The following is a 24,900-nucleotide window of genomic DNA, read 5'->3' as shown; positions in this document are numbered from 1 at the left end:
CACTGTAGTTCCCTGTGGTGTGATGCGAGTTCTGTGTGGGAGGTTGAAGATGAGTTTGGCTCCCAAGTTCTGAATGGATTGTAGTCTTATAGCGAGTTGCTTGGTGATCCTGGCGTAGAGGGTGTACCCGTAGTCCAACTTGCTGGTGACCAGAGCGTGAGTGACAATTTTTCTAATGTTGTTTGGGAGCCCTTTGAAGATCTTCCTCAGCATCTTTACGGTGTGAAACAAGATGTGTGGACTTCTGTGATCATGTTTAGTTTGCTGTGGATGATTATTCCAAGGTTGCTGATAATGTTCTGGGTATGAGTCTGATTTCAGCTGGCCACCAGTTGGAGTCCCATGGTGAGATTGTTACTATTTATTTCACGTTTATTCGGACCGTAGGTCCACAAACAATACATGTCAATAAAAATTAATCTAAAACACATTTCATTAGCACACGTAAATACATCCTAAAAACATGTTCCATCTAAAAACCCACTATTGCCTATTTGGTGAGATGTTTTTGCCAAAGATCACAATGTCTGTCTTATCAGTGCTGAGCTTGAGAACAGTTGGCTTTCTTCCAGTTAGCATGATCATGCAGGTAGGGAATTTGTTTCTTGATTTGCTGGTCTTATCCGAGAGGGAAAGTATGAGTTGAGTATGATCTGCATAGGAGAAAATGTTGGCCAGCGGGTTCATGTATGTGTTGAAGAGGGTGGGGCTGAGCAATGAACCTTGAAGCACTCCTCAGATATGTTTGTGAGTTTCAGGGGAATAAGGTGCCAGGCTGACAGCTTGTGTTCTGTCTGTTAATACGGCACAGATAGCAGGCCCTTGGATGCCATATTTGTTGAGGTGCCTGATGAGCATGGGGTGGTGATGTGTGCTGTTTCTGTACTGTGGTTGGGCCTCAACCCAGACTGCGTGGCATTGAAGTGGTCAGTGAGGCATCAGTTGATTAGTTTTCCAAGATCTGTGCCAGATATGGTAGGAGGGTGATGGGTCTATAGTTAGAAGTGTGGCTGGGTCAGGAGAGTGTTTTCTGAGCAGGGGCATGATGGTTGCATGTTTGTAGGTGTCCAGGAATGTCTTTGGAGGAATTGAGGATGGGTGTTAGTGTTTCGCTGATTGGTAGGAGTTGTGTAGTGACGGCTTGGTGGGGGCAAGGGTCAGATGGTGCCCCCCTCCCCGAGTGGATGGTCTTCGTAGTAGCAGCCATTTTGTCTGTGGTTAGTGCAGGCCATGAAGTCAGGGTTCGGTCATCAGATGTGATCGGAAGTAAAGTTGAAATGGTGAAGGGGTCCATTTGAGACTCGAAATTGCTATATATGGAGGAGATTTTGTTACAGAAGACTTCGGAAAGCTTGTTGCAAAGGTCTTGTGATGGGGATGTTGCAATAGGCGGCAAGAGACACAGTGAAATCTTTAATGATGGTGAAGATTTTCTCGCTGCTGTTAGTGATGGTGTCAATGCAATCTACTGGGTGTTCTGTATCTAAGGACTGATTTGAAGATGTCTTGTTCTTCATTTGCGCTCCAATTGTTTGCAGTAAAGTTTCATCAGCCTTAGTTTCTCTGTATACCAGCTGGCCTGTGGTCGGGCCATCGAGTTTGGCTTGAGGGGAGCCAGGGTGTCGGTGCTTGCGGTGATCCAGCTGTTGATGTATTGGATGGCTTTCAACCAGTCTATGGTGTGCTTGGGCTGGAGCTCGGAGAGAATGGAAGTCCACTCCTCTTCTGAAGTGCTTTTCTAGCAGCAGCGGTTGGTTCCAGTGGTGGTGGGTCTATGATGGTGTGGGATAGGTATGCTGAAACTGATGATGCTGTGGTCTGTCCAAAGTCATAGTTGCTGGCTTCTCAACTGTGATGTTGGTGATTGAGGCAACTTTACAACTTCCTCTTGGGAACTTGTTTCTTCGGGTCAGTCTAATTATAAAGTACGTAAAGAGCTTCTGTGCTTTAATGTGACAGCTTAGTAGAATCTACTGTATACTATGTCATGCTGTTGAACTGCATCTCAATTTGAATTTTACCCTGATGTGGAAGGTAGCATGGGATGGTTCATTCTGAAAATAAAGAAAGACCATAATGATGAAATACATAAACGATGAGCACAGAATGAAGACTTCATTATGATCATTTTCCTTTTAACATGTGTCTATTCTTACCCTTTTTGAATACCATATTGCTTTTAAATAACAAATACTTTTTATGACCTCGTTTTCTTCATTTTTAATTAATAAAATGGTAATATTCATTTGTAATCACTTTAATTGTTTCATCAGTGCATTGTCATTTTAGTTTCTTAAGTTTCACTTAATCTTGACATTTTTTGAGTGTAGGCTCACTGTGCTCTTTAAAAAGTTCCCTTGGACAGTTGTGTCTAACAAGTAAATTGCGAAACTTGTGCTAGTGGGAGCAGAATATGTATCTGGACTCTTATCCTTGCTATTACTATGAGGAGGAAATTACGTATAATAGAACAAACGGGTGTATTATTATGCTTTGGACATTGAAAGGTATTAGCTTTGGACACAAAGCAGAAATGTCTGCATTTCAAGTGGGTGAAGGGTAAAATCCTGCAGCAAGCAATAGTAAAGCCTACTGCTCAACAATTTCATGTTAGGAAAGGTTGCATTGTGGTTGGCGAAGAGAGTAGGTTTTATCATTACATTAAAATGCCAGAGCGATCTAATATTATATTTTAAGGAAATAAGGGTTTCGGTGACATTTCTCATCAGAATATGATTAAGCAAAGTGAGGGGAAATTATATTGTACACTGTTTGCTACTTGTAAAATATTTGAAATATTTTGAATCTGATTTTGAACCCAACTCTGCATTCAGTTTGCCAGGTCACAATTTCTTTCTGCCCAGTGTGTTTTAAGAGACATTTCAAACAAACTAGCAGACTTGGGGATAAAAGGGAGTTGGATTCAGAGAAAACTACCCGGCAACCGTCAAAGATTCTAATCTGATGGTTACTCAAAAGATAAGTGGTGACAAAGAAAATGAAAGGCTAGAAGAGCAGCATATTTGGACTCTCTAGTATCCTTTCTTCCATATTTGATATTAGACGTGTGGGCTCCTTAAGTACGCCCTGTTGCATATGACAGGCCCCTTTATAATTTTAACCTGGAATATTAATCCACCCCTTATTGTTTCCAATGAGTTACTACATACGGTGTATTTTCCCCTTGACAATTCTATTTTAATATGTCATACTACAAAAAGTACTGACTTCAAAACTTCTCTTTGGCTGTAAACTTTTCAAAAGGCCCAAAGCTTAGAGTATGCTTGAAAACAAAGTCTATAGGAAATATATTCTGGAGCTTCTCTCAAATCTATAATTTCCATGATGTATATCACATTTGAGTACAAATAAAAAGAGTATGGGCAACCATGTTGTATCATTTTCGAGCTAGTATGATTTGATATTAATCATCACAGTAAAAAAGTTTGAAAGTGTATTTAATCTTTAAAACTATTGACACATAAACTAACATATGTTAGAAAGGAAGAAAAAAGCAAACAACAATCCACTGCACACAACTGCATTCTGCACTGTCAGACGGTTACTCGCGGTGCTGAGAAAGCATAAGAATTTAAATCACACATTAACATGCATTATGACACCAGAATATTATTGGAAACCTTTTAGTTGAAAAATGATTACTTACCTCGCACGTTTTGCAGCATTTGTTTCTTTAGATAAGTATCAGATTGGGTTCTCATGAATGAAAGAATTCTTGCGTATTTGGCGTAGTGAATGATGGAATATTTTCACTTAACAGTTTGTAGGCAGAATATATGGTGTTCAGAAAACACCTACTTCAGCTATGTTTTGCAGCATGCTAAACTCAGAAAATTAAAATGAGCTTTTTAACACCACAGCTAAGAGTTTGCCACTAGAGAGTGTTGAGCACTTGATCCTGCTTGACCCTTGCTCGTGATACAGCATGTTGGCTTAAATTGCAATCAAGTGCCTTTAATATACGATGTTTAGCATTTTTCCAATAATGTGTGTAATTATTTGTATATACATATATCATGGTAATATATTCTAAATAGGCTGTGTCCACCCAGAATTCCTGAATTCAGCTTTTCTTGTCATTACTCCTTTCAAGGCAAGCCCTTCTGGAACACGTTCACACGATCTTATATAAGAAGCCTGGCCCCTACCCTCAATAAAGTAATAAAGAGATCCTGCTACCTCTTCTCCATGAAAATATGGCAAGAAGGCAGACAAACACAAAATAAATGTACATCTCAATAGGCATGTGAAAGCCAAACACAGGTATAGCTTGAATCAGGAACGCAATGAGTATGCTGCATAGAATAGGGCCATCTCTTGAAGAATGGAAGTTCAGTCTACAAGGAATGAACAACATTTTGTTTTGGATTGTAACATTTGGTTAGCACGGCATACCACTGGCATTCTAATGTAGCTGTTCTGGAAATGTTGAATAGTGAGCACTTTGTCTACTTCACCATGAGGATGCCATTTCTCTAGCTAGCGTTGTGGGGACTATGACCTCACTGGGGTCCTCGGTGCACTAAGTAAGCTGTGGGGACAGCAAGATAAATTGTTGTGCTTAATAATGGTATACAAGTATGCTTCACATGCACAGCAAGATCACAGCACACATAGAAAGAGGGAAATGCCTCAGGGGATTGTTTCTGTGCAGTAAGGTGCCCCTTCCTGCTCAAACACAATTCTGCTTACAACGTTGGCACCCATGCACCTTGGTGCAAGAGTGCTTGCTTTGGCATTTTAGGCAGCACATTGTGTGCCAGTGCATGAAAAAAAAAAGGCAGGAATGGGCCATATAATGTTAAATATAGCACATGCCAGCCCTTTCCCTGTCTCGCAGCAAGGTAGCTTGCTGTGCTGCGTGAAATATTAATAAATATGTCCCTCAGCCTCTTGTATGGTTGGTAATTGAATGGCTTAAAACTGAGTCGCATGAAATTTGAAAAAAGTCCATTGTGTATCAATGCAATATCATTTCCAGACTCAGCTGTTCTTAGCAATTGATTACTAGGCTTTAAAACACATGAATGGACTTTTCCAATGGGAGATAGGCTTCCTATGAAGCATCACAATTGTTTGTAACTTATGACTGCTATGAAGACATTGTTGAAACATGCTACTGAAGGGAATCCGTCTCTAAACCTTAAGAACATGCAGGCTGATGCTGGACCTGGGAATGTGTACGAAAGGGACAGATGACCTGTATTTTTCAAGTTGTTGCAGTTTGGTGTCCAGCTTGGCACTAAGCCACTGTGAATAATACTTTGATTAGGGAAGTCTAGCTTGCCATTATCCACCTCACAATCTATTCAACATTAACAACTTAGGCATCCATCCATAAACATAAATATTTCCGCATTGAACCATTCAAAATCTACACATTTTAAAATTGTAATGATGAGGCGTTTCCTTTCTGTCCCTTTTACATTCTCTTTCTAAGCAATCTACGTATCTATCGTATTTACATAAGATAGAGGACCTAGCCACAAGAGCAGTGGAGTGTTATATATGTTATATCATAATACATCAAACAAGGAAACAGCAAAACATGAAAAAATTGGCTCTGTATTAACTTTCTTGTTTTAGGTGGACAGATTCAGATCTTTCCAGACAGTGAGTACATGCGCTGCAGAGATTCCAATCTTGGAGAAGCCATCCAATGTAATGGGTACTGTATTTCAACAAAGAAGTAGATTGTCTGTTCTGATTCTGAGAAAATACACATAGATTGGGCCCAAAAAATCAAGGGAATATTATTTTACCAATGTCACAGTTTCTTCTGATTAACTTGTGGTTTCTCTCAAAAGTGCCTAATACATTGTTATAGAACTATGTCAGATTATAAACATCAACTTCTTCATTGTTACGGCATGACTCGTCCATGGTTAAGGTTGCTTTCTTACTTGGCCTTAAAATGTAATAACTTGCTTGCATTTCCAAAATGATCTAGTGTGGATTTTTGAAAAGTCATCTGATGTACAGTAAGTTTATGTTTACATATAAAATAAGACCTTTGGGTGCTATCTGCACCTAGAATTGGTTATGTTAAATGTATATTTGCTATAGGCTTTGTTACATTAAAAAAAGCTTCTACCACACATTGTGAGATAGACGTGTTTTTAAATGTTTATTTAGTTTGACAATAGACCTTATTTTTTTTTAACGTAGTTTATTGATTTTTCGTACAAAACAGACATAAACACAGGTGACTCAATGGCCTCAATATTACCTTCCCTGTGGTAGGATAACCCCGTCTAAATCTCGTTGAGTGTCATATCTCTGTGTCAACTGTGAGCAATCAGTCCCCCCAATATAACCCAATAAACCCTGTTGTTTATACCCTCAACTCCCCTTTTCTAACAACATTTGCTCCCTACGTCCTCCCAGTTCTCGTTCCTGATGCATAGAGCTGTAATAATCCCTTATATCATTAGTGTTCAGGAAAAACCCTATATCCTAATCCTATCGATGTTCCTGTCATGCTACGGGGCTTCCCCTGTATGGTGTAACACTCCAGCTTGTGGTTGTGTTTCTTGTCAGTATAAAGCCAGCTTGATCTACATGGATCAATGTGGTCATGTGTTTTAAAAGCCGGTTTGCCAATATTCTGCTAAGTATTTTGTAGTCGGTGGTTAACATTGACAACGGGCGATATGAGGCCGTTCCCCCCCCCCGTCCCGATCCGGTTTCAGCAGCGGGATCACCAGCGCCTCCCGCATAGACTGGAGCAACTGTCCGAGTTAGTTTGCCTCTTTATAGACCTCTTGGAGTTTTGGCGCTAGTACATCTATATATTTCGCGTAGAATTCTATAGGTAAGTCATTTATACCCGGGTTTTGTTGCGAGCCATGTGCTTAATAGCACCTCTGATTTCCCCCAGTTCTATGTCTTTACCCAAGCTTTCTGCCTGTTCCCGTTTTAGCTCCGGCAGTTGTAGTACCTCCAGGAAGGCCTCAACAGCAGGGTCCCCGGCTACTACTGTGCTTTGGTACAGTTTCTCATAGTAACGCAAGAAGCATTGCAGGACCTCGTTCTGAGTGTTGGCTACATTCCCATCTTCTGCCTCTAGCGGCAGTATAGATGAACCTCGTTTAGTGAGGTTTGCCAACCAGGCCAGCAACGTCCCTGCTTTGTCACCCTCCGCATGTGCCCTCATCTCGTAAGCTTTGTAGTCGTAGCTACGCAATCGTTCCATTTCTGCCGCTACTGCTTCCTTCGCTGTGCTAACCTCTTCCTGAAATTCGGGGTGACCGGGCCTCGCTAATTCTAACTCGCGTAACTTGGTTTCAGCCGTGGCCAGATCTGTTAGTAGTACCTTTCGCACCCCTGCGTGCCTCCCTATGCCAATTCCCCTGATAACCACCTTGAAAGCATCCCATTCCGTTGCTCTCGTGGCCGTTGATCGTGCATTCTCTGCAAAATAGTGGGTAATCCCCTCTCCCAGCGCCTCCTGAAAAAGTGGGTCGTCCATCGTCTCGGGGCGCAATCTCCAAGTGGGGATGCAAGATACTCTGGTCCTCCAGTGCATCGTGATGAGCAGAGGATTATGATCTGATATCGTCCTAGCTAGATACTCAGATTGTATTACTGCGGGTTGCACCATCGTAGAGCATAGTACTGCGTCTAGCCTGACGTGTAATTCATGCATCCCGGAGAAGTAGGAGTAGTCCCGTTCCAGCGGGTGTTGTGCACGCCAGATGTCCACTAAGCCCCATCTCGTTTGCCAGTCTAGCCTTCCCTTAGTCAACCTACGGACTGGGGACTCGGCCAGTGGGGGATGCGATCTATCAAGAGAAACGTCCGCAACGGAGTTGAAGTCTCAACCCATTACTAACGGGCTAGCAAGATAATGTGCCAAAGATCCAGATAGCTTCGCCAGGAATTCCAGTTGATCAACATTAGGTGCATATCTACTACAGAATGCTATGTCCTTACCTCTAAGTTTCCCTTGTATTGCTTCAAACCTGCCGTCAGGATCTATCATCTGGCTATTAACCTGAAAAGGGACTCCCGCTCTAACCCAGATCAGTGCACCCCTAGCGAACGCCGAGTATGTGGTGTTATATACTTGGCCCCTCCACCTACGCTTCAGCGCTATACCCTCGGCTTTAGTCAAATGCATTTCCTGGAGCAGTGCTATGTGTACCCCCCTGCGAACCAAATATGCATGGATTTTATGCGGTCTTGTCATGGTATGAAGCCCCCTCACATTCCAGGTTATACATCTTAAATCCGCCGTATCACCCATTTTCCATTAGTGTCCTGTACATCATAGATCTCGATTCCGCATCTGCATCAGTGACTATCCCTCCCAAACTCCCCTCCGAACAACCCCTGTCATCCCTCCCCCAGAACAGGACCTAGCAACAACCACCTAGTTCCCATCCAAACTAATACAACTTCTAACACATTTCGAAGCCCGCCAGCAGACACTGTGGACATGCCTTAAGGACAATGAGTGAGGACCGTGTGCCAACCGGTGGCCACCTACTCCGATAGTCCTCCTTGTCCCATTAAGCCCAGATAACTAGTGCCCTCCGAAACTCCCCCCCCCCCCCGCATCACTCATTTGACCAACCTCCCTTGTTAGGTCACATTAGGAAGTTCATTGCAGCTCAGAGTTCTCAATCCAATCGGCCTTACAGGACCAGCTACCCTTCGTGGAGCATTCCCTCAGCCGTCTCCGGAGTGACCTTCGGTAAGCGTACGCTGTCCGTTTCCGAGTGTTCAGTGTCAGATCACCGATGTAGGTTGTTGTGTAGTCGATAACGTGGACACCGCTGCCAACACATCCCGCCGTTCTGCTCCCGTCTGGGACACGGAGGGCCTCCTTAGTCCCCGCTGCCTATTTCGAATATGTCACGATTTCCGCGGAGGCAAGCTCCCTGTGGCAGTCTGCATTCTTTGTTCCCCGTTATCCTTTCCAGCTTTGTAGAGTTCCAGCCAAGCACAGGCGTCGTCCGGGGTTTCAAAAAACATGTTTTGCCATCCACAATGACCCTGTCTGACCGGAAATAGGAGAGAATATTGGAGTCCTTCGGTGCGCAACTCCCTCTTGACGGCCAAGAATGAGGTTCGACGGCGTTGGGTTTCGTATGTGTAGTCAGGGAAGATATTGACCCAACTATTCTCCACCTGGAAGGGGCCATCCACCCGCGCCTTCTGGAGGATCAAGTCCCGGTCCCGAAAGTGCAGCAGCCGGGCCACTACTGGTCGTGGAGGTCGGCCCTGTTGAGGTGGTTTAGACGGCAACCGGTGCGCTCGCTCCAATGTGTAGAAGGTAGATAAACCCTCTGGTGCCACCACTGTTTTGAGCCAGGTTTCCAGAAATTGTACCATGTCCGATCCTTCAATTTTCTCCGGCAATCCTACTACGCGGATTTTGTTCCGGCGATTGCGACCCTCGGCATCCTCGGCTCTTCTTTCCAAGGCATCCACTCGTTCCAACACATTGGTCAGAGTAGCTTTGAGGTCCTTTTGTAGTGGTTCAATGCTTTGGAGCGCGCCCTCAACTGCTGTGACTCTGTCGGCTAACTTCCCATGATCGGCTCGTAACAAGCTCAGTCCCGTGGCTACCTGTGCTATGTCCTGCTGGAGCGCCTGTAGGGGAGGGTCCCGCACTTGCTCAGGTTCCGCTTGCTCTTCCCGTATAGGTGCTTCTTCTCCCACGGCTGGTTGGGTACCGCTCTTACTCCCCTTCAGTTTCCCAATCATCAGGTATTGCCGAAGCGGACTGGACTAGTCCGTCCTTTGCAGTTAGTTCTTCGTAGGTGGGCCCCTGGGACTGACACCCATGAGCGCTGGTCTCCTCCCCGCTTCACCAGCGAGCCAGTAGTGCCCAGTTCCAGTCACCAGATGTTATGCGGAGGTGGTGCGTCGCCTCTAGCAGTGTCCACCTTGAGTACTAGCAATGGGCCCCCAATTCTATCAGCCACTAGGGAGTCCGTTACTTGGCGCTTTTTATGCTCCGTTCGAGTTCTCAGGGGCCTACCGGGCGTAGATCACAGCGTTCACCACCTCGTGGCGCATTCCATGCTGAGGGGTCTGTTCCAGGCCTAGGGAGTCATTTCCACTGCCGGTTACAATTGGCAGCGCTTGCCTGTTATGGTGTCCAGCCTACTCCTGCACTCTCTCTATGTGTCTGGTTGGTCTTGCGCCGGGCTGTTCCCCAGGTGTCTCAGCAGTCGCGTTTTCACCCCGCTCTGCTCTTCAGCGCAGTTCGCAGCTCCGCTAGAGAGTGGCTCCGTCTAAGCGCTCCAGCGGTCATACCCTGCTTCAGCTACTGCAACCCCTAGCTCTCTGCAGGCCGGGCGGCGCTCGCGGTCCGGCTCCTCCGCCTCCCCTTCAACCGTCCCGGTCACCTGTCTTCCTGGGTCCGATTGCAGTACCAGTTTGGGGCAGAGCTACTCTGTAAAATCTTCCACCATCCGTGGTGCATTGCAAAGCCAGGGCAGATCTCGCCACATTTTTCCTCGCCCTGCGGATCCACAGCAGAGATCCCGGCTAGGTACCCCTCATGCTCCAATTGCTTCATTGCTCACTACAGACTCAGCCTCGCCTCAGTCCCCCTGAGATAGTCTGGTGTGAAGCCCCCCGGGTGTGACTGCCAGACGCTGCTCCGAAGGCAGAGGGCCTGCACCTTTATAACAGCTTTCTCCGCAGCGGTCTTCAGGGTCCCGAAGGAGCCGCCACAGGCGCCATGTTAGCTCCCGTCTCGCCACCCATCAGCCAGCCCGGGCGCGAACCTCAGTAGGATCGCAGGTCTCTTATTCTGCTGATCGGCGCAGTCTCGCTTCACTCCCGCTGCCGCTTCTGAGGTTATGGACATCCCCAGGCTCGTCCTCCGGTCGCAGCCTCATAAGTCGGAGTCCCGCCTTTCAGCGGTTATTCCCTCCGCCGCAGTGTCAGAAAGGTCTGATTCTCCGCCGCAGCCGACATTTTAGTTCATCCTCCGCGGCTCACCGGCCAGTCGGCAATCGAGCCCCAGCAGGTTTTCTTGTCCGCTGCCACTTCCGGTTTGTAGGTAGTTCAAGTTCAAGTTCGGGCATTTATATAGCGCACTACTCACCCAGAGGGTCTCAAGGCGCTTGGGGGAGGGGTTCATTATTTGTCGAATAGCCAGGTTTTAAGTTCTTTTCTGAAGGAGATGTGGTTTTGAGTAAGGCGGAGGTGAGTGGGGAGTGAGTTCCAGGTCTTGGCAGCCAGGAAGGAGAAGGATCTGCCACCCATGTTGGATTTTCGGATGCGCGGGACTGCGGCGAGGGCTTGATTGGACGATCTTAGTTGGCGGGTGGGTTTGTAGAAGGACAGTCGAGTGTTGAGGCATTCGGGTCCTAGATTGTAGAGGGCCTTGTGTGCGTGGGTGAGAAGACGGAACGTAATTCTTTTGTTGACGGGAAGCCAGTGGAGGTCTTTTAGGTGTCCGGTGATGTGATCTTGGCGAGGGATGTCCAATATGAGTCTCGCTGATGCGCTTTGGATGCATTGGAGTTTTTTCTGTAATTTTGATGTGATTCCGGTGTATAGTGTGTTACCATAATCCAGTCGACTCGTGACCAGTGCGTGGGTGACAGTCTTTTTTGTCTCGAGGGGGATCCAGCGGAAGATCTTTTTGAGAATGCGAAGTACGTTGAAGCAGGAGGATGAGACTGCGTTGTCTGGACATCGAGAGAGAGGAGTCTAGGATGAAGCCAAGGTTACGTGCGTGATCTGTGGGTGTGGGTGCTGTGCCCAGAGCGGAAGGCCACCAAGAGTCGTCCCAGGCAGAGGGGGAAGATCCTAGGATGAGCACCTCCGTTTTGTCTGAGTTGAGTTTTAGGCGGCTATGTTTCATCCATTCGGCTACTTCTTTCATGCCTTCGTGAAGGTTGGTTTTGGCGGTGTTAGGGTCTTTGGTGAGGGAAAGGATTAATTGGGTGTCGTCGGCATAGGAGATGATGTTGAGGTTGTGTTGGCGCGCGATGGATGCGAGTGGGCTCATGTAAACGTTGAAGAGGGTGGGACTGAGTGATGATCCTTGTGGTACTTCACAGATGATTTCAGTGGCCTCTGAGTTGAATGGGGGAAGTCGGACTCTTTGAGTTCTCCCGGCGAGGAACGAGGTGATCCAGCCCAGGGCTTTTCCTTGTATGCCGATGTTGTTGAGGCGTTGTATAAGGGTGCTGTGGCAGACCGTGTCGAAAGCGGCGGAGAGGTCGAGTAGAATGAGGGCCACTGTTTCTCCGTTATCCAGTAGTGTTCGGATGTCGTCTGTCGCTGCAATGAGGGCGGTTTCGGTGCTGTGTTTGGCTCGAAACCCGGATTGAGATGGATCGAGGGAGTTGTTGGATTCAAGGAAGGCGGCGAGCTGGCTGTTGACGGCTTTCTCAGTGACTTTGGCGGGGAAAGGGAGGAGGGATATGGGTCGGTAGTTTTTAAGTTCAGAGGGGTCTGCTGTGGGTTTTTTCAGGAGGGCGCTGAGTTCGGCGTGTTTCCAGCTTTCTGGGAAGGTGGCAGAGTTGAACGAGCAGTTGATGACATCACGGAGATGGGGTGCGATGATGGAGTCAGCTTTGTTGAAGATGTAGTGGGGGCAGGGGTCGGTTGGCGAGCCAGAGTGGATTGAGTTCATTAGGCGGATGGTGTCTTCAGTGGTGATTGGGTTCCAGGTGCTAAGGTTGTTAGTTGGCGGAGTAGGATCTGAGGGGGGTGGGGAGGGTTGATCGCTGGGAGTGTTCTCGAAGCTGTTGTGGATGTCGGCAATTTTGTTGTAGAAGAAGGAGGATAACGCATCGCAGAGGTCTTGGGAAGGAGTGATGTCTTTAGATGCTGCAGTGGGGTTGGTGAATTCTTTGACGATGTTGAAAAGTTCCTTGCTGTTGTGGGTGTTGTTGTCGAGACGATCCTTGAATGCTGATTTCTTGGCGGATCGAATCAGTTGGTGGTGTTTGCGGGGGGCTGCCTTGAGGGTGGCCATATTGTCGGTGGTTGGGTTTTTTCTCCATGTTTTCTCCAGGGAGCGGCATAGCTTCTTGGATTTTTTAAGGTCATCATTGAACCAGGGAGCCTTTTTGCTGGCTGATTTGATCTGGTGCTTTTTCAGGGGTGCTAATTTGTCAGCGCTGTGGGTGATCCATTGCTTAAGATTGGTGGCCGCTTGGTTTGGGTCCAATGAGAGGGTTCGAGGGTTTTGGTTGAGTGATGTGAGGAGTTGGTCGGAGGTGATTTTGTTCCAGTTTCTCCGAGGAATAGGTTGTGGGCGGTTGTGGGTCAGGGTGGTTTTGTAGATGAAGTGAACACAGCTGTGGTCCGTCCACTGGAGAGCTGTGGTGCGATCGAAGGAAATGTGCTTGCTGGAGGTGAAGATAGGGTCAAGCGTGTGTCCGGCTACATGGGTGGGGGTGTCAACAAGTTGTTTGAGTCCGAGATTGGCCAGGTTGTGGATGCTGATGTATATTATCTCTTGATGCTGATCTTAAGAGCACGCCCTACTGCCTTTTAAAATTGAATTGAAGCTATCTTTACCTGCACTTTCTTCCCTCGTGGCCCCGTTCCGCCCCGGCTTGTGCCGTTTGTTGCGGAGGGTCAGACCGAGGAGCGTCACTTCCTGTTCAGTGGCACCACTTCCGCCCTGCACTGAATCTTAGCAGGTTAGCGGTCTAGTGCTCCCTCCCCTCACACTATTTATGGCGGTATGGAGGAAGCGCAGCGGACGAGCGCAGCGGGAGCGTCGACTTCGCGCCGAAGTCGTGCACAAGTCAAGCTCGTCTGCGCCCGTCCGCGGCCGACCAGGCCCAGGGCCCCGTTGTAACGCCCAAATCTTGACATACTCTGCTGAGGATCTCACTACCCTGCAGGGCCATTGGGCGTTACCAGAGTCAGTCCGCTGTTATATCACCTCACTTGGCCTTACCCCCTCACCCTCGACCCTTTTGTCCACCCTCACTACATGTTTGTTACCACCCCCCTCCCTGCCCGTCTCCTCCCCTATTACCCCTCCTCTATCCATCATCTTGCTAAACACCAGGTCAGCGGTCAAACACCATCTGGAGCTATTTGTCCTGCTTGAGGCTGAAAAGCCCGACTTATTGCTCCTGACCGAAACCTGGTTTTGTGACTCTTCCTTACCTGCTCTTTTAGCTGCCCTCCCCCCCTCCTATGTCGCCTTCCGCGCCGACCGTTCAGCGGGTAGGACCAGCGGTGGCGTAGCTTTAATTGCTCGCTCAGATTATAATTTTCAAATCTTGCCATCCCCCCCATTTCTCCCGCTGAATACCTTGTGGCTCGTTCTTCCTTTTTTTCCCCCTCCGATTACCTGTCTCTTAATGTATCGCCCACCCCAGCCTTCTCCCTTGTTCCTGCCAGCCTTTCAAGACCTACTGGCCAACTTGGTGGTCAACCACGCCTCCGTCCTGGTGTTAGGCGATTTTAATTACTGGCCCTTGGACCCTTTAGAGTGTACCCCCTCTAAACAATTCACCGAATCCCTCCAGTCCTTGAACTTTGTCCCTCACATATTCGTCCCTACCCACTCCCATGGCCACACCTTGGACCAGGTTTGGTCTCTCAACCTTTCGGTTTCCTCCGTGGTTGTATCCCCCTGCCTCTGGTCTGATCACAACCTTATTTCCTTTTCTCTCCTTCTCAACCCCGCCACCAAGGCTCCGCTCGCCAAAAACACCTGGGCGCGGAATTGGAATCGGGTTGATCTCCCCTCACTGACCTCCCGGCTCATGAATTCCTCTCCCGATCTCTCAGGCCTCTCTTCCAATTTACAAGCCACTGCTATCAACATCTGGCTTGCTGGAAGCTGCGACTCGGTTGCCCCACTACGCCGTGTTTCAACTCGACGACTCAAGGACTCCAATAGGTGGTTCTCTGATGACTTAAAGGAACAAAAGTTGGCAGTACGACAAGCCAAGAGGCGGTGAAGAAAAATCTACTGTCCCTTACGGAAAAACCAATATTCTTCACTGTTAACAAAGTATAAAAAATCCATTTTAGCTGCTAAAACCAGGTACTTTTCTACAAAAGTTCAGTTAGCTGAAAATAAACCCAGGGAGATTTTTACTATAGTTAACGACTTAGCCTACTCGGATAGGGCCTCTCCCCAAATTTCTCCCACTCAGGCCCTGTGTGACCAACTAAATTCCTATTTTTTGGATAAGATCGCAACTATTAAAGCAAACATCCCCCCTCCTTCTCCTCTCTATGTTGATCCTTGCCCCCCGACTGTTCAGTCCTGTCTCACCTCAATCCCCCCCCTCACCAAAGAAGCATTTCTAGAGTTGTTGCCCAAAGTCAAATCTGGCTCTCCGGCAGACATCTGTCCGGCTCGAATCTTACAACAGATCTATTCCTCCTGTCTTCAGCCCCCACTCACTTTTCTTAATAGTTCTCTTGCACAGGGAGTCGTGATTCCCGCACTGAAATCAGCTACAATAGTGCCCATCCTAAAGAAGTCCGGCGCTGACTCGTCTATCCCATCCAACTATCGCCCCATTTCCCTACTGCCCTATCTGGGGAAGGTGCTTGAGCGCCATGTCACCTCGGTACTCAGCACCCATGTAGAGGTAAATGGAGGCTTGGCGTCCCGTCAGGCCGGCTTCCGCCCTAGGCACTCCACCGAGTCCGTCGTGGTTTCGGTCCTGGACAACCTCAGGGAAGGGCTGGACCAGAATTTACATCAGGCGCTGGTGCTTCTCGATCTCTCCGCCGCTTTTGACACGGTGGACCACACCATCTTGCTTTCACGTGTCAGAGCGGCGGGAATCGAGGGCTCAGCCCTGGTCTGGCTATCGTCCTTCCTGAGGGACCGCACCCAGGTGGTTCGGTTAGGAGATTTCACGGCTACCCCACTTCACATCACTTGTGGTGTCCCCCAGGGCTCTTCACTTTCTCCTCTACTTTTTAATCTATATATTTCTCCTTTAATCTTTGCCCTTCAGCAGCTGGAGGTCACCGTATATAACTATGCGGATGATCTCCAGCTCATTTTCAATCTCTCCTCTTCTCCCCACTCTATTTCTAACTTCCAATCTATTATGATTTTCATCAGGGACTGGATGAACCACAACCATCTCAAATTGAACCCGGACAAAACCGAGTTGGTTCTCACAGGTGGTTCCTCCAGTCCCTGGAATTCTTCCTTTTGGCCCCCCTCGTTGGGTCCTCCCCCCACTCCTTCTTCCACAGTTAAAACTCTAGGTGTTAGGGTGAATAACCAACTCACCTTACATTCACAAATCAGTTCAGTCGTCTCCTCTTGTTTTTTCACTCTCCGTACCATTCGCACTGTCTCCCGTTTCTTTTCTCCTCTGGCACTCAAGTTGATCATGTCCGCTCTGGTGATTTCGCGGCTGGACTACGCCAATGCCCTCTACAACGGCATCCCTGCGTACAGCCTGCGGAAGCTCCAGCTGGTCCAGAACCAAGCGGCACGATTGGTGTATGGTCTTTCGCGCTTTCATCACTCCACACCCCTCCTTAAAGAGCTTCATTGGCTCCCTGTCAAGGAGCGTTCCCTCTTTAAAACTGGCTGCATGATCTTCCAGGCTCACCAGGGGGCTGCTCCTGCCTTTATCTCCTCTCTGATCAATGAATACGCTCCTGCCAGGGAACTCCGCTCTTCGACCAAATCTCTCCTCCAAATACCGCGCTTCAAACGAAAGAAGTGGGGAGGTGCCAATTTTTCAACTCTAGCTCCCACCTTTTGGAACTCCCTCCCTGATCATTTACGTTTCGCCTCCCATTATCTTTCTTTCCGCAAAGATCTTAAAACTTTTTTCTTTAAACAAGCATTTCCCCTGTAGATCTTGCCCATGTCACCTCAGGGCCAGTCTGCCACAAATTCCATTTTCTGCCGAGACTTTGTCTATACAGCGCCAAGAAACCGCAGGGTATATGATGCGCTTTACAAATGTTTTAAAATCAAAATCAAATCAGAAGGGTGGAGGTGTTGCTGTCGTGTTTGTTTTCAAGGTGGTAGTAGAGGTCTCCTAAAAGAATGTAGTTCTCGGAGGCGAGGGCATATGGGCTAACGAAGTCAGTGATGTCATCGCTGAATTGAGTGCGGGTTCCTGGGGGCCTGTAGATGAGGGTGCCTCTAAGTGTGGTCCTAGGGTCGGTGTGGATCTGGAAGTGGAGGTGTTCGGCGGTTGCAAGATTATCGTCGGAGCTAGTCGTGATTTTGATGGTGTTCCTATGGATGATGGCGATGCCTCCTCCTGTTTGGTTGGTGCGGTCTTTTCGGATAATCTTGTAGGCGTCCGGTTTGGCTATGGCGATGTCGGGTGCTGATGATGTGTTCATCCATGTTTCTGTAAGGAAGGCGATGTCCGGTGACGCAGTGTCGAGTAGGTCCCAGAGTTCAGTTGCGTGTCTGTGGACCGAGCGGGTGTTCAGTAGGATGCACTTCAGGCGGTTAGAGTCGGAGCTGTGTATGGAGGGTGTGGATTTGGTGAGGGTCCTGAAGCAGTTGAACTTGCAGGAGAGGCAGCCGAATGGGCCGTGGGTACGTCCTGGGGTGGCTTCGCAGCATTGTGGTGTGCGACCGGGGTTGAGGGCGAGGAGAGTTCGGCATCATAAGTGAATCTAGTGGATTGGGTGCGGCGGGGACCAGGGGGTCTGGCGCTGGGCGCGGTCCGGGCGCGGACGGGCGTAGACGGGCTTACCTTTGGCGCACCTTCGGCGCGCATGGGGCGCGGTCGCTGCGCGTGAACGCTGCGCGCAAATGCATCTGTCATAAGTGGAGAAGTGGAGGGGCGGAGCGAGGGAGGAGCAGCTGGGAGGCGGGGGGTGCTGGAGATGTTTGTTACAGGGCACAACAATCAAAATGGCGGTGAAAGCAAAACATAAACTGGGGCACACAGATTGGGACACGAGATTGGGGCAAGCAGAGTAAAGACGCTATGGGCAGTTATGTAATTTCAAGCTGGCTAACAGAACGATAGAGCGCTTAGTCAGAGTAAAGACGCTATGGGCAGTTATGCGTTTTAAAGCAGACTAACAGAGCAATAGAGCGCTTAGTGGTGAATGAAGTAGTAAAGCGCTAAGATACCCAGAGATCGAGATAATTGCAGGCAAGCAGTGCGAGGCGCCATCACCAGCAAGCAGGGAGCGTGGGGAGCGACCGCTTCTCACGAAGAAGGAGAGGTCACAAGGGGGGGGGGGCAATCCCTCCCCTATCGCCGTGCAGGAGGTGAGGGCCTCGGGCGCTGTTTGGTCAGCATTAATAGGGCTCAAGTGCGGAGCTCCTCGTTCAAGCAGCCACCATCGTCTGCTGCAAGCCATGCCCCCCTTGACAATAGACCTCTCTAGGGCAGAATGTGTTTGTGACTTTAAAACTTAAAGAGCATTACTTTCTCTGTATAGTTAGAGTTAACATATTTCAATGCCCATGTTGCTAACACTGTAAATGTGTGTGTGTGTGTGTGTGTGTGTGTGTGTGTGTGTGTGTGTATATATATATATATATATATATCCACCTCACATTCTCCGATCTTGAGCCCCGACCTCTCACAGGGTGGCCTCGGCGCGCGGGGACCGGAGTGCCTCGCTTAACATCCAAAAAATCCTCCCTTTGAAAATCAAAAGAAGAGCGCCGGTCACCAAATTAAGAAAACAGGAGCTTTATTTCGAATACACCAGCATGGCAGCAGATAGGTTCCTTACGCGTTTCAGCTAATGAAGCCTTGATCACAGGTGAGCCTCTGGATAATTTTGCGGGCGTGGCCTTGATGCTGCGCCCTTTAACAAAGACTGCAACGTCACTCTGCAGTCCTCGCATACTTCAACATCCAAGATGCACTGGGTAAGTCTTTTTCATGTTGCGAGAAAGTCAGCAATTGCATTTTCCAAATTGTTAAAGTATTTCAGGGAAATTGCAGACTATACACTCGTAGTATTTTAGTTTCCACGTGCACCTTTGCTGGCCCAAATTGTCATACTGCCAAATTCATGCCATGTTTCAGCGCCTGCATTCGAAAATCTGTAACGAACAGACCTGTGTCTGCTCGTATCCCCTTGCTCTGCTGCACCTTTCCTGATATCGGCTGAAACTCTTCATACCTTCCATGTGGTGACTCACGCAGGCGGGTCAGGCTCTTCACTATTCAATCCACCTCACATTCTCCGATCTTGAGCCCCGACCTCTCACAGGGTGGCCTCGGCGCGCGGGGACCGGAGTGCCTCGCTTAACATCCAAAAAATCCTCCCTTTGAAAATCAAAAGAAGAGCGCCGGTCACCAAATTAAGAAAACAGGAGCTTTATTTCGAATACACCAGCATGGCAGCAGATAGGTTCCTTACGCGTTTCAGCTAATGAAGCCTTGATCACAGGTGAGCCTCTGGATAATTTTGCGGGCGTGGCCTTGATGCTGCGCCCTTTAACAAAGACTGCCCAGTGCATCTTGGATGTTGAAGTATGCGAGGACTGCAGAGTGACGTTGCAGTCTTTGTTAAAGGGCGCAGCATCAAGGCCACGCCCGCAAAATTATCCAGAGGCTCACCTGTGATCAAGGCTTCATTAGCTGAAACGCGTAAGGAACCTATCTGCTGCCATGCTGGTGTATTCGAAATAAAGCTCCTGTTTTCTTAATTTGGTGACCGGCGCTCTTCTTTTGATTTTCAAAGGGAGGATTTTTTGGATGTTAAGCGAGGCACTCCGGTCCCCGCGCGCCGAGGCCACCCTGTGAGAGGTCGGGGCTCAAGATCGGAGAATGTGAGGTGGATTGAATAGTGAAGAGCCTGACCCGCCTGCGTGAGTCACCACATGGAAGGTATGAAGAGTTTCAGCCGATATCAGGAAAGGTGCAGCAGAGCAAGGGGATACGAGCAGACACAGGTCTGTTCGTTACAGATTTTCGAATGCAGGCGCTGAAACATGGCATGAATTTGGCAGTATGACAATTTGGGCCAGCAAAGGTGCACGTGGAAACTAAAATACTACGAGTGTATAGTCTGCAATTTCCCTGAAATACTTTAACAATTTGGAAAATGCAATTGCTGACTTTCTCGCAACATGAAAAAGACTTACCCAGTGCATCTTGGATGTTGAAGTATGCGAGGACTGCAGAGTGACGTTGCAGTCTTTGTTAAAGGGCGCAGCATCAAGGCCACGCCCGCAAAATTATCCAGAGGCTCACCTGTGATCAAGGCTTCATTAGCTGAAACGCGTAAAGAACCTATCTGCTGCCATGCTGGTGTATTCGAAATAAAGCTCCTGTTTTCTTAATTTGGTGACCGGCGCTCTTCTTTTGATTTTCAAAGGGAGGATTTTTTGGATATATATATATATATATATATATATATATATATATATATATATATATATATATATATATATATATATATATATATATATATATATATATTACCTACTGGCAGTCGCCAGTAGGTAGTTATAGTTAGGATTGTTTTCCATAGGAAATCCGCAACATTCTATTGGGAATAACTTTGGCGCAGATTGAGGGATCTGCCTGTAATTTTCCTCAAATTTGCCTCGCTGCGTTCCGCTCCTTTCCTGAAAGTTTAGGGGGGATTCGTCAAGCGGGGGCCGAGATAAAAGGGGGGTCCCAAAACGTGTTTTCCCCATGTTAATTTCCATAGGGCGGTTGGACTCACTTTTAGCCCGAACGGCTGAATGGATTCCCACGAAACTTGGCAAAATTGTAGGGACTGGTAGCCCGATGTGCCTTTGCTATGTCTCAAGATATGTGCTCCAGAGGATTTTGAGTAATTTAAGTTAAAAAAAATATATATATCTATAAGCGCGCACCGGGGAGCGCACCTGGCGCGTAACGCGAGTTCGCGCGCGGAAAGCTGATTGGCTCTCGGGTGTCTGTCAACATTCCAAACAGTCCGGAGCGGCCGCCATCTTGTGTCTCGGTAGGATCGAGACACAAGAGGTGGCAAAAACAAAGGGGGAAATGACCATAAGGGGGCAGGGTAGACCCCTCCTGACCCCCTAGGTTTGATGTGGGGGCCATAAAAGGTCGCCGCGGGGCAAAAATATATATATTTTTTTTCGATTTTCGCAGGGGGAGCGCCCGGTACGCGCACCGGGGAGCGTACCAGGGAGCGTACCAAGGGGAAAACCCAGTGAAACAGTAAAATAATAATTGAAAGTGCTTAGAGGTAGGGTAGCTGTGAATAGAGTTGTTGTTTTCTCTGGGTGATTTAAGTACGAACATGTAGGTACCAATGCAGAGTTTTAAATTCAATGTAGACCGTCTCCTTTGTAGATAATTTGCATGTTGTTACAGAAGTTATTGTGGTATATGGAATCCATAGCATAGTCTGTCAGGAAAGTAGAAACAGATCCTTTAAGCACACCCTGAGAAGGTCTAGGGATCATGGGTAGTCTCTCCTGCTACCTTATGATGTTTTCCAGTATTACATTTAATCTCTTCTAAATCTACTCAAAATGTGCATTAGAGACAGACAGTGAGAGAAAGGAGGCAGGAGATGAAAAACAGATGTCAAATACACTTTGGAGATAATATAGTGGGAGAAAGGAAGTAACTATGAGCAAACTTACTATGTAACTCCAAAAAATTGCACAGTATAGTATAAGTCTCACTTTATAATATATTCTTTTTGGTACGACTTCTAGAATTACATACGAATTACATATAAAAATGAATAATGTCTCAAACAATTTTTAATTATTAAATAAAAATGTATTGTTGAGATTTGTCATACTCTATTAAAACTTCTAACACCAGATTATCTGGAATCTCCTCCACAATTTCATTGCATGATTCCATTGCTTCAAGACAGTTTATTAGTTCTTGATCACCAGACTCATCCATGAAATCAAAGTCTTCGTTAAGAATGTTGTTATGCATAATTTCAAAAGAAATTGTATTGGTCTCCTCTTTACCTTCGATTTTTTAGCTGTAAATTGCATAAAAAATAACTATATTAGTAGAGTTAGGGCACTGTTGGGTTTAAGTTCAGACAGGTACTTCTGAGTTTTTACCAGTGAAGTTATCTTTGGGCAGTGTATGTTATCAGGCAGGAAGTAGAAATATAAAAAAGTGCATGTGAAGAAGTCTAAGTAAATTCATAATTATACTAGAGAAGCCTAAATTAATCCATAACTACAACAGAGAAGCCTATCTGAATCTATAACTATAACAGAGGGACAGTAAAAAACTATCAGAAAACGTTTTTCCAATTTAACTTAAAGTGCAGAACATAGTTCCCCTTACAAATTAACAAATTACCTTTCAGACAGGAGTTGATGTTTTCAGAGGAAATCCTTTATAAATGTACCTCAGGTAGTAGTACTCAAGATGGCCGTGTTTCCCTCTCATTTTTTATATATATTCATGTACATAACCAATCAAATGTCAGGAAATAATAGTAGAAAATGAAAGTAACATTTTCATTGGTTGCAAATTCTAACACTTCATATGTGTTTTTGTCATGTAATTTACCTCAGGATATTTAGACAGGGCTACAGGGCAAATGGCTCAATGGAATTCCACCAAATTTGGGAAAATGGTAGGGACTGGTATGTAGTATGGCCTATTCTATATTTGGTGAACATCTCTACAGAGGTTTTTATATAAATTAAATGTTAAACATTTTTGGGTGCGCTTACCGGTGCGCGCCCCGGTACGCGTACCGGCAGCGCTACGGGAGTCCTCCATCTTGTGTTTCGGTAGATTTGAGACACAAGATGGAGGACAAACAACGTTGGGAATGGGTAAAAGGGGGCACGGTAGACACTCCCTGACCCCCTAGGTTTTCTGAGGGGGGCTTAGGAGGCCCATATAGGCCCAAAAAACCCAATTTTTTTAAAAAAATTCGCGGGGGGAGCGCCCGGTACGCGCACCGGGGAGCGTACCGGGAAGCGTATTTTAGTGAAAAACAGTGAAAAAAGTTAGAGAAAAATAATCATTTTGAGTGATCAGAGGTAGGGTAGCCCTGAAAAGAGCTTTTGGGTTCTGTGGCTGATTTAGGTACCTACAAGTAGGTTCCAATGCACAGTCTTATATTCAGGAGGAATATTCTATTCCCCTCATCTGAGAAGTGCACACCATCCCCTCTGTAGATATCTTGCATGTTGTAACGCAAGTTATTGTTGTATATTGAACCCATTCCATAGTCTCTCATGTAAGCAGAAACAGATTTATTCACATGTTTCCGTGCTTTCTCAAATTGTGGACAAAATTGGTTGGACCACTTCCATTTCTGTCTTTGGCATATATTGGAAAATACCAAGGCAGTTTGAGGAAAAAGTGCCATAAATTGCTCAAAGGTGTCCTTTAAAAGCATTTCCAGACCTACCCCAGTCAAAGTGCCTAAGTCATTTCCACCACAGTGCAGAATTATGAGGTGAGGGTGTGGCAGATGCAAAAAGGTTTTCACCAATGGTATCAATTGATGACATCTCAATCCTCTCTGGCCAATCCATTTGATGTTCATATTTGGTAAATCAAGGTTGTGAAAATTTCTGGTAGCTGCATACCTTTGAGCCCAGTGGATGTAGCTCTGTCCAATAATCCCGACAGAATACATGGTAAGAGGAGGTTCTGGTGCAGTCAGATGAAGTGTGGGAATGAAATGGCAGTTGGAACAGTAGGAGTTTGCAAAAAAACGGACGGTGGACTTTCAGTGCTCTTGAATCACAAGCAATGATTGGTGGATTCAGATAGTTGAAAACTGAAAGTTAGGGTGCATGGTTCTGTTTTGTGAAAGAAGCAATTTGAATGGTTAAGAAAAAGTCATTTAAAGAAACATTGCACTGGATAAGCTGGGGTATTGAGAGGTCAAACATCCTTGCTAAGTTCAATTGCAACATTGTAGAATAAACTTTTAAACCTGAGAGCTCAGTGAGGAGGGAGTTGCTATGGTAACAGGTAGAAAGGGCTGAGGGGGGGAAGGGTGTTGATTTGAAAATATAGAGGGAAGAGTTTTGATTGGTTACCATGAGGAATATGTGTGTAGAATTAGAGGTTCTCTGTGCCATTCATGGTTGCAGTGCCTGGAGTACATACCTTTTGCTCTGCTAAAGAAATATTGGTGTGTGTGTCTGACACTGTTCTCAATCTCCTAAAGCATTTGTAAAGGTGAGTAATGATTCATGTAATATAGATAGAGACTTGTATACTCTATGGAGAAGATTTGGAAGCAAATTGCGGTTTTTTAATGTTGCTTTGTGTCATGCTTTTTGATAATGCTTGGTAAAAAGTTTTTACTGCATATAGGAATTGTATTTTGTAAAATTGTGAAGTTTCAGTAGTGACATGGAATCCTTGTACATAGGACCTGTGCTGTGTTTCTTAAATGTGATGTCAAAAACGATTTTGGGGAAAATGAATGGCTTTTACATTTTTTAGAAGGAATACATAATGTCTGCATGCTTAAAGAAATAAATTTGACCCTTTCACAATGATTTTACCCGTGTTAACTCAGTGTAGGAAGCACATTGAGTTTCTTTGCATAGAGGAATTGTATTTTGTAAAATTGTGAAGTTTCAGTAGTGACATTGAATGCTTGTACATAGGACCTGTGCTGTGTTTCTTAAATGTGATGTCAAAAACGATTTTGGGGAAAATGAATGGCTTTTACATTTTTGAGAAGGAATAAATAGTGTCTGCATGCTTAAAGAAATACATTTGACCCTTTCACAATGATGTTACCTGTGTTAACTCAGAGTAGGAAGCACATTGAGTTTCTTTGCTGTTGGTTTGTGTCATGTTTTTTGATAATGGTTGAATTTCAGTAGTGAAATTGAATGCTTGTACATAGGACCTGTGCTGTGTTTCTTAAATGTGATGTGAAAAACGATTTTGGGGAAAATGAATGGCTTTTACATTTTTGAGAAGGAATAAATAGTGTGTGCATGATTAAAGAAATACATTTGAACCTTTTACAATGATGTCACCT

The 24,900-nt window shown here is 46.4% G+C and overlaps 1 protein-coding gene across 4 annotated transcripts in view; it reads right to left on the bottom strand.

Moving 5' to 3' along the window:
* Positions 1 to 1,937: 1,937 nt before the first annotated feature.
* Positions 1,938 to 24,900, bottom strand: part of LOC144799363 (uncharacterized) — a 227,854-nt gene continuing 204,891 nt past the window's right edge. For all 4 annotated transcript variants that reach the window (XM_078670629.1, XM_078670627.1, XM_078670631.1 and 1 more), the window contains one exon: positions 1,938 to 2,054. The gene's annotated coding sequence lies outside the window, so the exon portion shown is untranslated. The remainder of the gene's footprint in view (positions 2,055 to 24,900) is intronic.

Source organism: Lissotriton helveticus, chromosome 12 (assembly GCF_964261635.1).
Source record: "Lissotriton helveticus chromosome 12, aLisHel1.1, whole genome shotgun sequence".
In the NCBI taxonomy this organism is placed as follows: Eukaryota; Metazoa; Chordata; class Amphibia; order Caudata; family Salamandridae; genus Lissotriton; species Lissotriton helveticus.
Note: the sequence above shows the minus strand (reverse complement) of the source record. Positions and strands in the feature narration are given on the sequence as shown.